Genomic DNA, 10,389 nt, shown 5'->3' with positions numbered 1-10,389 from the left:
AATGGCCTAAAAAGCCAAATTTCTGCTTCCTAGAAGAAACAGTGTGCTCTGGCTGAGTGGAAGAATGACAGAGAAGATACAGAAGCTAATTAAGAGATTACTAAGCTAAGCAGGAAGGTTACGATGACAAAAGGGCCTAGGTCTGTAGGCCCTGAATAAATACATCTAACTTGATCCTGTCTGGACTAAATCCCCATGTAAAGCAATGGAAAAAAATGAACAGTCCAAGCTGCAGACACCATATATCCGAGTTCACTAGTCGCACGCACAGCAACAGAGGTGAGACTGAAGATAAATGTGGGAGAACACAGCAGCTGGACCAGACACCTCTAGCTCAGTGGCCTGCCTCTGGCAGCAGCCAAAGATGCGCAGGACAGAGTAGAAAAGCAGGGCAAATATAGAGAATTTCCCTGGACATTCTCCCAGCCTTCAACAATTGTGTTCCAGGGGCTCTCTGAGCCAGATGTGGCTTCCACAAATTTAGAAAACATTGCAGTTTTTTCTTCTGCGAGTTTATGCAGCCTCCTCCCTGAACTCATGTGAACTTTAAGCATCAGGCAAGGCCTTCTACAGCGTAACTATGTCCTGACTGAAGAACCACATTCTTCTCCTTGCGCTGAACCCATCAAATGCTACTTTGACTTTATGCCCTTTAATTCCCAGAAGCAGTATAAGCAATCAGTCTCCTGCACCCAAGGTTTTCCAGGAGGCAGTCAGCATGACTGGCCAGTGAGTACTGAAGCTAGGACAATGAAGCCATACAATATTCGTGCTTCTTTATACTGGTAAGTGAGAAAGGCCAAGGAATGTATGTCAGCACTGTACCACTGACCATCTATACTACCCAAGACTAAGCATGTTCCTTGGCACAATTTTGGCCCACTCTCACTATTGCTTTCTAAGCCAATGCCAAGGCATGCTCTGGAGAACAGCACATGCTAGGGATTGTTCCTAACAGGCATCATGGAGAAGACTGCACCACGTGTGGCTTCCTTCACAGAATCAAAGAATGGTAGGGGTTGGGAGGGACCTCTGGAGATCATCTAGACCAACCCCCCAGCTAGAGCAGGATCACCCAGAGCAGGTTGCACAGGATGGCGTCCAGGCGGGTTTTGAATATCTCCAGAGAAGGAGACTCCACTACCTCTCTGGGCAGCCTGTTCCAGTGCTTGGTCACCCTCAGAGGAAAGAAGTTTTTCATCATGTTGAGATGGAACTTCTTGTGTTCCAGTTTGTGCCCGTTGCCCCTTGTCCTGTCACTGGGCACCACTGAAAAGAGTCTGGCCCCTTCCTTTAGACATCCACCCTTTAGATATTTATAACTGTTTATCAGATCCCCCCCTCTGTCTTCTCCAGACTAAACAGCCCCAGCTCTCTCAGCCTTTCCTCATATGAGAGATGCTCCAGTCCCCTCATCATCCTCGTAGCCCTCCACTGGACTCTCTCCAGTAGTTCCCTGTCTGTCTTGAACTGAGGAGCCCAGAACTGGACACAGAACTCCAGATGTGGCCTCACCAGGGCAGAGTAGAGGGGGAGGATAACCTCCCTCGACCTTACCCACTCCTCCAGCACTACCATAGCGGGCCCTTCATCCTCCAATACATGGCATATGCACTCACGTCATACCCCAGGATATGTCATGCATATGTTCAGTGTCGTGCTATGAAAACTTCACTCTGGTGGGATGAAAGTCAGTGCTTACATTATATCAGACACTCAAGATGGAAAAAAACACGTTAAAAATAGTTATTATGTCTTAGACATTCCACATGGGGACCAGAGGAGATTGAGGGCCAGGTGTTATGCAGTCTGTAGGCTAGACACACCAAAGTCTGTATCACTCAACTTCAGGCCCAGAGAATGGTCCCTAAGCCATTACTAGTACACATATAGCCTTAGCTTATTCTATCCTGGTATACCACACAGGGTCAGGGCCCATATCAGTAAACTGTTTACATGATCCTTGGCATGATTTTGGCTTGGGCCAATACTCACTCAAAGGGAAGCCTAGGTGTTGCCCGGGGAATAGCAAAGGTCAGGAGCTATTCTCAGTAGGCCCCATGGATGGGAACAAACATTTTGGTGTCCTCCTCCGTAACATTTGGTGACAGCTGGTCTCATTAACAGAGAATGCTCACTCTCTGGTTTTATTTACTAGTACAGGTGTTTGTTGTAATTAGCAAGTAAAGGGCACTTGCACAAACAGAACTGTACAAGTTTATGTAGCCTTTCAGACATGATCTGCAACGTAGTATGTTTAGAGCACTCAAGTGGAACCCATTGGCCAAGTCCAAGATATGCTGATCTTGTTCTTTACTTCTTCACCTCTTTCCTGTAACGCTTGTTAGCTTATCTTTTAGGTACAAAGAACTCATCTCAGTTCTGACCTCTGATACAGGCTTCTAATTAACCACCACATAAGGATATTACAAATTACTTAAAGGGAAGATGCCTGAGTACAGGGAATGTAGTAGAAAAAGAAGAGGTTCCATAAAGGAAAATTTTATAGGAGGCAGCAAAAGTGACAGTCTGTGCACTTTGAATGCTGTGCATAGCTGCGGGATCCCTGAAAACAATTGCCTTAATGAAGAGCTGTTTAGAAACAGGGAGGTCCCTTATCATCCAGATCAGAAGCTATGAAATAGAGGCCACTTACAAAACTATCAAGAGTGGTCTGAGGACTCTATATGAAGATGAAATGAAGTTGGGGACTGGGCAGCAAAAATAGCCCTAAAGCATCATCCTGACAATGTTACTCCTCAAGATTTTAAATTGACTGAAGTTGGCACAAGCACGGTCTTGCCAATACCTTACACTCAGCTGAGTCTACAGCAGAAATTCCAGGGAGCTAGACTGGTAAGAAATTATTACTTTTATTGCTCATTTAGCTTTTCATGGAACTAGATGAGCCCAGTAACAGAAAAGCATAAAGCGTAGAAAGTTGTGGAGGGGAGAAAAAGCAGCATGGCAGCCACAACTTAGATCATTTGAAAATGTTATAAAGTACTAGGTTATGCACCTTGTTTCTTAATTACAAAACTCAGTGCTGTCACATACATACAGCTAGAAAATAATCCATAAATTTTAACAGCTGCATATCTGAAGGATGAACTTAATGGTTCTTCAAGGCCTGCATATCCTGATGGTTTAAGCTGATTCTTCCTGATGAGACACCTAAGGCAAATGAAACAAGAGAACAGCTTTGCCATGAATACAGCAAATTATTCATACGAACTCAGTCCTACTTGCACTAAAAAAAAAAGAGGCTCTTCACACAGTTAAAGATGAGTTCTTCTCTTCACTGTAAGGAAATGTAAATTCAGACAGTTACCTGAAGAAGTACAAAAAAAGATTAAGAGAATTAATGCAAAATATTTACTTAATCTATTATGTCTAATGACAGAAGTTATTCTTGAAATATTTTTCCTTAAGTTCAAAATCATAGCAGTCTGTTCCTCAAGATGTGTTTAACATTTAATGCTGGGTTCTGCACAGCCTACTTTAACAAAACCCACTAATTTTAAAGTGAGCTTGCCTAAGAAAGATAAGAACCAGAGGAGTGATCGGAAGACCTTACGACACAGTTTTCCTTTTTGTCTGACAATAAGAAAAGCGTCAGTTTTGTCACTATAGAGTTGTAATACAAGAGAACAGGAAGTCAATCATCTAATCTCAGTTGGTAAAGCTTTTCAGCACAAGGAGCTCTGGGATTGTGGTTCATTCCAATTCACATCAGCAGTAATAACAGCTGTATGAAGACGTAACAATCCTAAAAGCTTTTCATAGTAGGTATGGCTCTGCGGTAATTTTCCAGGCCCACAGTTATGTTAAGTGTTATGTACACAAGTGTACTGTTACTAAAGGCAGATAAATCTGTGGTAAACATTTTCCAAACTAAATTTCTATTTCAGATTTCTTTTGTCATTGTGTACGGGACATTTTAATGTACAAAAGCAGAAAGTGTAGCACGATGTAGCATGTTTTGTTGTTATAGATACATTTACAAAAGAAACACATTTACATGGAGGGTATGAGAATACACTGCTTTTAAATGAAAAGGAAAGTGCGAGTACAAATTGTTGTTGGTCACACACCCTGCATTACTTTTCTACCAGATTACAGAGAACTGTTCCCATCTCAGTGAGCAGAATCCACCTACTTACATATGAACAGGGCTGGCCTCAGATTAACTAGTAAATCTGAGTAAACCTCTGATGAGTTTACTGACTGACTAAAACATAAAAAACTCGAAAGATTAGCAAACTTTACTGAAACTGACATTGCCCTTAAGATGAAAGCTCTTCTGAAAATGAAGAGTCTCTGGAGAAAACTAGGAAATTCCAAAGTTTCATTATGTCCATTGATCCAACAAAAATGGAATCACGCTACAAGGGAAAAGACAAATTAAGACATGAGAAAGACTGATGAGGCCTGAAAAAGAGACATCCTACAAACATAACTTGATAATTTTACAGGAGATGCAATTATGGTAGTCAAGCTCTGAAATATTAGTGGATTCATAAGACATAGTATGTCTTCAAGTTTCAGTAAATGTATGGAAAACACGATTAGGGACAACCAATGTATTCTGCCAATGGCACAGCACAGATTACAGGTTTGGGTAACATCAGATTATAGCAACTTTCATCATAGGAATGCAATGGAAATCTGATTTTTATGTCCCACATTTATTGTCATCTTTGGAAATACACCAAGATGTGTTCAGAGGTGTCTGGATTTCATTTATTAATATTCTATGAATTCAAAAGAGTTGGGCTATTTATCATCTGGAAGAAAGTAAAAAAAAAAAAGTTATCAGATGCTAGAAATCTAGAAAACACCTATTATCTTAGCCACATTGTTTAGAATATTACAGGCAGAGCTACCTAGGAATTTTTTAATGTAACTTCTTTCCTGTACATTCATCTGACCTTTTGCAAAAATGTATTATTTTTCACGAACTTTTCATTGTAAAAGTAGCTCAAGTCTAGTTCAAGTACTGGTAAGAATGGAAGCAAAGACCCCCACATTTCAAAATAATCCATAGTCCTTCATCAATGACATCTATCCTTGCCCAAAAAGAGACAAAAAATGTCAAATGTCAACATCTCCACAAAATTAATTCCTAATTACAGGTCAACCACCAATATTTGTTCGTATATTTAAATATCTGACAGCATGTCATTCTTTAAAGAGCCTCATGATTAGTTTCCATACGGGACTTATGTGTCTTATTTAGAATACACCCAGAAAAGAACGTTGAATATTTCTTAACTTAGTCAGTCAGTTCCAAAATACCTTTACATTGAAATCTGCAATCTAAAGTGGACAAGAGCTTCTTTTGTTCCAGTTCTTCTGTTACTGCAAAACACAGGCTGATGGAAACTGAAGAACATGGCTATATGTTATAGCCAGTGACCTTGTAAATCTCAGAGGGGTGAAGACCTAAATTACAAATGAAAATAGCCTATGTTTTTTATCAAAACCTTCAGTAGAAAAGGAACATGTATTCAACATAGCTGTAGTTCATCTGAAGAATGGATCTGTAACTCTACATGTTCCCAGAAGGATGTTTGAATTTATGTTCAGAATATTTTAAAAATTACAACTGTGTCCTTACGTTTTTATATCATGATTAACTGTGCTGCCATAAATCTTCCTTAAATGTGTAGTTGGACAATTCCTAATGGTAGAAAAAAAAGGTCTTAGGTTTGCACAGCTACGCACAATTGAGGCCACAGAGGCTAAGAACAACAAAACATATCTCATCTTCTTTTCTTCTAATTCTCCAGGCACACGAGGGACTAGTGAAGCTGAGCATGGTCTGGCCCTTAGTAGCAGGAGTTGGAACATGAAGAAGTACCGATTAAATCAGAACATTTTATAATACTGCGAAGTGTCCTGAGTGCATGAAAATGTGATCCTTTTGCCTTTTTTTTAATACACCTATTTCTTTTCATCTTTCCACTTCTTTAGTAAAGGGCTTTGTTTAATCTTTGCCAGGTGGACAAATGTACAAAAGCTTTTGCAGTAATGACTGATGGACAGGATGCATCCTCCAATTAAATATTATCTCTGTAGCCTTTTCCAGAACACACATTCAGTGGTTGTGAAAACGTATCTTCCTATACCTTTTTAGTTTGCCTCATCCTTGCATAGAAAACTTCTATGATTTTTTTACTACTTTAATTCTCCAGACTAAATAAAGGAATGTAAGATAAACTGTTAGACTCTTGAAGAACTAGGATTTCTTGGTTTTACATCTCCTATAAAGAGGCAGCTTCGTCAGTAATGCCAATCTATATGGAATATATTTATTTTAGATTTTTCTTTGGCTATCACCAATAATGTCGTTCTTTCCACTGTCACATTCAATCTGCATGACATCAGCATGTCACCAATAGAACAGATGTCACTTTATTATTGTCTTTTTTTTTCTTTTTTTTTCATTGTAATTAGTGATGTGGTCTTTCTTGACATGCTACAATTTACTTGCAGCAATATAGGCACTCTGATGGGGACAGGGTGATATAACCTAGAGTGACAGACAACAGAGTGGCAATAATCTACTAAAATATTTGAAACTGAAAAGAAAAGCCTATCTCACTCAACTAAGCAGCCTGAAGGATCAAAGGATGCCAAATGGTATTCTGTCTGAAAAACACAAGTTGTTGTACAGCAAAATGGTACTTGGACTTGTTAATGGCTACTTGGATCGCTAGCAACAATCATGCTGTAAAGATATTTAGGAGGTCACTATAATAACGCTCTAATTTGTTCTAACATTGGTTCAATAATGGGTTTAAAACCAGTTAAAAACTATATATATATTTAAACACTGGACCCAGGTCTTACAATTTTACTTCAATTTGGGTATAAGATGGAGCATCTTTTATAGTGCCTGACATTGTGTCACTGTCTAATAACATGGCTGCTGGTAGTAAGAGGCTCAAAATCTCTACTTTCAGATAGATTGTCTAGTTTATTCATGCAGAGAAGTCATTTTACCTTTTGACCTTTCTGCTGGACTGAACAAAATGAGTGAAGATGTATTTTAACAGTCCTTATATTTGAGTGAATTGTAACTGCAGCTGAAATTGCTGCAGTCTCCCATACTATTCACATTAATTTATTGGCAATACAGTTGGTCAAACCATTCCATTTTAGGTATTTACTTCTTTTTGTTTAGATTTATAGTGAAGTTAAAAAATTAATGAAGTAGAAAATCAAAGCATTCTAGAGCATTTTAATCAGATATGAAGTACCACAACTGCAATGCTTCATGCATGCCCAAGTTTTAAAATGGTAAGATTTTTACTTAACAAACTAATTTTCATCTGCTTAATTACTTTTTATGCCAAGGAATAACTTAACTTTAAGCTTAAGTGTAAGCCCATGCTTAAGCGCATTGCTGAGGTAGGGCACAATTCCCAACATTTACCCTCGAGATAATAAGAAATCCTGTGGAAGTTTAATGACCTATTAATTAAAAAAGCTTAGGGGCCATTCAGAGATGCTACACATCTTCACTTCTCCGTGATCTCTTTGGGAGCTGAAAGTATCTAAAAGCCTACTGGACTAAGTCCTACCTGCTTAAGTCTGACCTCATCCAAAAAGGATTTGTTTTCACTGGTACTTTCAAAAACCTGCAGTATCTTTCAGAGCACTTGCTGGAAGTGGGCGTGCGCTAGTAAAAGCAGTATCTCTGGGGGCTGGAAAAGCTCAGTAGGTTATCAGGAGTTATCACAGAAGTTGCGATTAAGTTAAGCATGACATTGATAGACACAAGAAGAGTAGCACATCACTCAGAAATTATTAAAAAAGGCAATGAGCAAAGGATCTGAAAAAGCTTAAAAAGGCTAGTCATAAATATAGCTAACCAAAGAGAATACCAAAGGAATTAATGGTCAAATTCAGAGATTAGTCTGAAGAACAGCAGGTGGTGAGTGGAGAGAACAGCCACACATGAAGAATTGGAGACCCAAAAAATCTAAATTCAGAAAATGGCAGAGGAACAGGTCACTGTGGTGCTGAGTAGAACAAAGGGACTCGAAGGCTAAGCACTGGGCAGGATATTGCTGCTGCAGCTTTCACAGGCTCAGCCATGTACAAGAGCAGCACTGACAAAGCAGTGCAAGGTGAATTTGCTAATTCATGGCAATCTGCAAATAAAACTGATTAATGAGTGTCTATGAGAGTAACATAACTATTTTGGATAAACAGGTAACATGGTACTAGCTGATGTGCTCTCTCTTTGCCCCTACTAAGTTTATGTGATCTGTATGAGTAACTTGGATGTCTGGGTTAATGAAGCTATTACCTGCATTATTGCTTTCTGTGTGAAAAATTGTGAATACGGAGCTGATAAAATATCAAGTCACATGGATTTTTCATGTTACTGTGGTTTTTTTCACAGAAATCATGTAAGTAAAAAAATTAGGCTGACACATTTTAGCCTATTCATGTGTATACTCATGTTTTATTACCCTAAGAAATTTTTCTTCCACTTTCAAATAATATCATTTGTGCATGACACCTCACTTATCAGGGCTATTACACAAAGAATCAAAATGAGAATTTCACTATTCTATACGTATGCTGTATATAATTCTGCATATACACATTCTGTGTATACATAAAGCCATACACATAGATGGAGCTTGCAAATTCACAGTGTGATATACAGATTAGGGGCAACCCACTGATTCGTAACGAGGCTGCGAGTCCGGGATGACACCGAGACAAAGAACCTAAGGACCGTATGTTCCCTTGACACAGAAAACTGGCCTCTCTTTGCTGGCCATCTGTAGAGGTCAAGAGGCCGAGTGCCATTGATGAACCTGGCCGCAGGCAGGGCAGGCAGGCCACGTGTGCCCCAAGGGCTCTCCTCTGTCAGGCCCTTGCGGCTGGGCCATCCTGGCGGGGGCTCACCTCACATCTCACCTCCCTGGCCGAACATGCCTCTGCCGTGGGAGGTCAGCCCGCACTGCTCACCCACCGTCTCTGGCACGTCCCCGCCACCATAACTACTGGCATTAAGTATCTGTGTATGAATTGGAAAAAAAAAAATAATGAGTTATGATTATTTTGCTTGCTATTCCTGTTCATGATTTTAAAAATTATAGTACACAGAAAAATTTAATTCAAGTTATTAAAATGAGAAAACTATTTTCTGTTTTCTATTCTGTAACTACAAAAGTTTTTCATTTTCTCGTAAATTTAGGAATAAGCATAACATTCATCAAAGTTTAAAGGACAATGTTAGACATATAGCTTATTTTAAATCTTGTATTTCATCAACAGAAAGGATACTATGTGTCAGAGAGTGCAAGAAGTCTAAGCTTTAGTAAGCCTGCTACAGAAAGAAAGCATCTTCCATAAATATCGAAAATCCTCATACAGACAAAACAGACTAAATCCATTTAGATGTTAAAATAATACATATACTATTGGCATAATGGTTGTATTTCCTGTATGAACCATGCCTCTTCAGTGCATTGGAGAAGTCTCTTTGTGATAAATTTTGGAACCTCTGTCTCTACTGTGCTCTAAACTCTCCCCAAAAGCAAGAAAAACAACAGTGTTTACTGCTGGTCACAGTCCCATACGTAACCATACCTGAGAGGGAACAAGATAGCAGAAAAGAAAAAAAAATTAACATTTTTTCTTATCATCCTGCTGTTGACAGCTTTACTGGTTATGGAATGTAGTGGGTTGACCCTGGCTGTAGGCCAGGTGCCCCCCAAAGCCGCTCTGTCACTGCCCTCCTCAGCTGGGCACGGGAGAGAAAATATAACGAAAGGCTCCTGGGTCGAGGTAAGGGCAGGGAGAGATCACTCACCAATTACCATCAAGGGCAAAACTGACTCAACTTAGAAAAAAAAAAAATTCAGTTTATTACCCAGAAAACAGAGTAGAGCTATGAGGAATAAACCCAAATCTTAAAACACCTCCCCCCACCCCTCCCTTCTTCTCAGGCTCAACTTCACTCCCCATTTCTCTACGTCCTCCCCCTCAGCGGCACAGTGGGACAGTGAATGGGGGTTGTGGTCAGTTCATCACACGTTGTCTCTGCTGCTCCTTCCTCCTCAGGGGGAGGACTCCTCACACTCTGCCCCTGCTCCAGCCTGGGGTCCCTCCCACGGGAGACAGTCTCCCACAAACTTCTCCAACATGAGTCCTTCCCACGGGCTGCAGTTCTTCAACAACTGCTCCACTGTGGGTCCCTCCCATGGGGTGCAGACCTTCAGGAACAGACTGCTCCAGTGTGGGTCCCCCACGGGGTCACAAGTCCTGTCAGCAAACCTGCGCTGGTGTGGGCTCCTCTCTCCACAGGTCCACAGGTCCTGCCAGGAGCTTGCTCCTGCCTGGGCTTCCCATGGGGCCACA

This window comes from Balearica regulorum, chromosome 1 (genome assembly GCF_011004875.1).
Source record: "Balearica regulorum gibbericeps isolate bBalReg1 chromosome 1, bBalReg1.pri, whole genome shotgun sequence".
In the NCBI taxonomy this organism is placed as follows: domain Eukaryota; kingdom Metazoa; phylum Chordata; class Aves; order Gruiformes; family Gruidae; genus Balearica; species Balearica regulorum.
Note: the sequence above shows the minus strand (reverse complement) of the source record.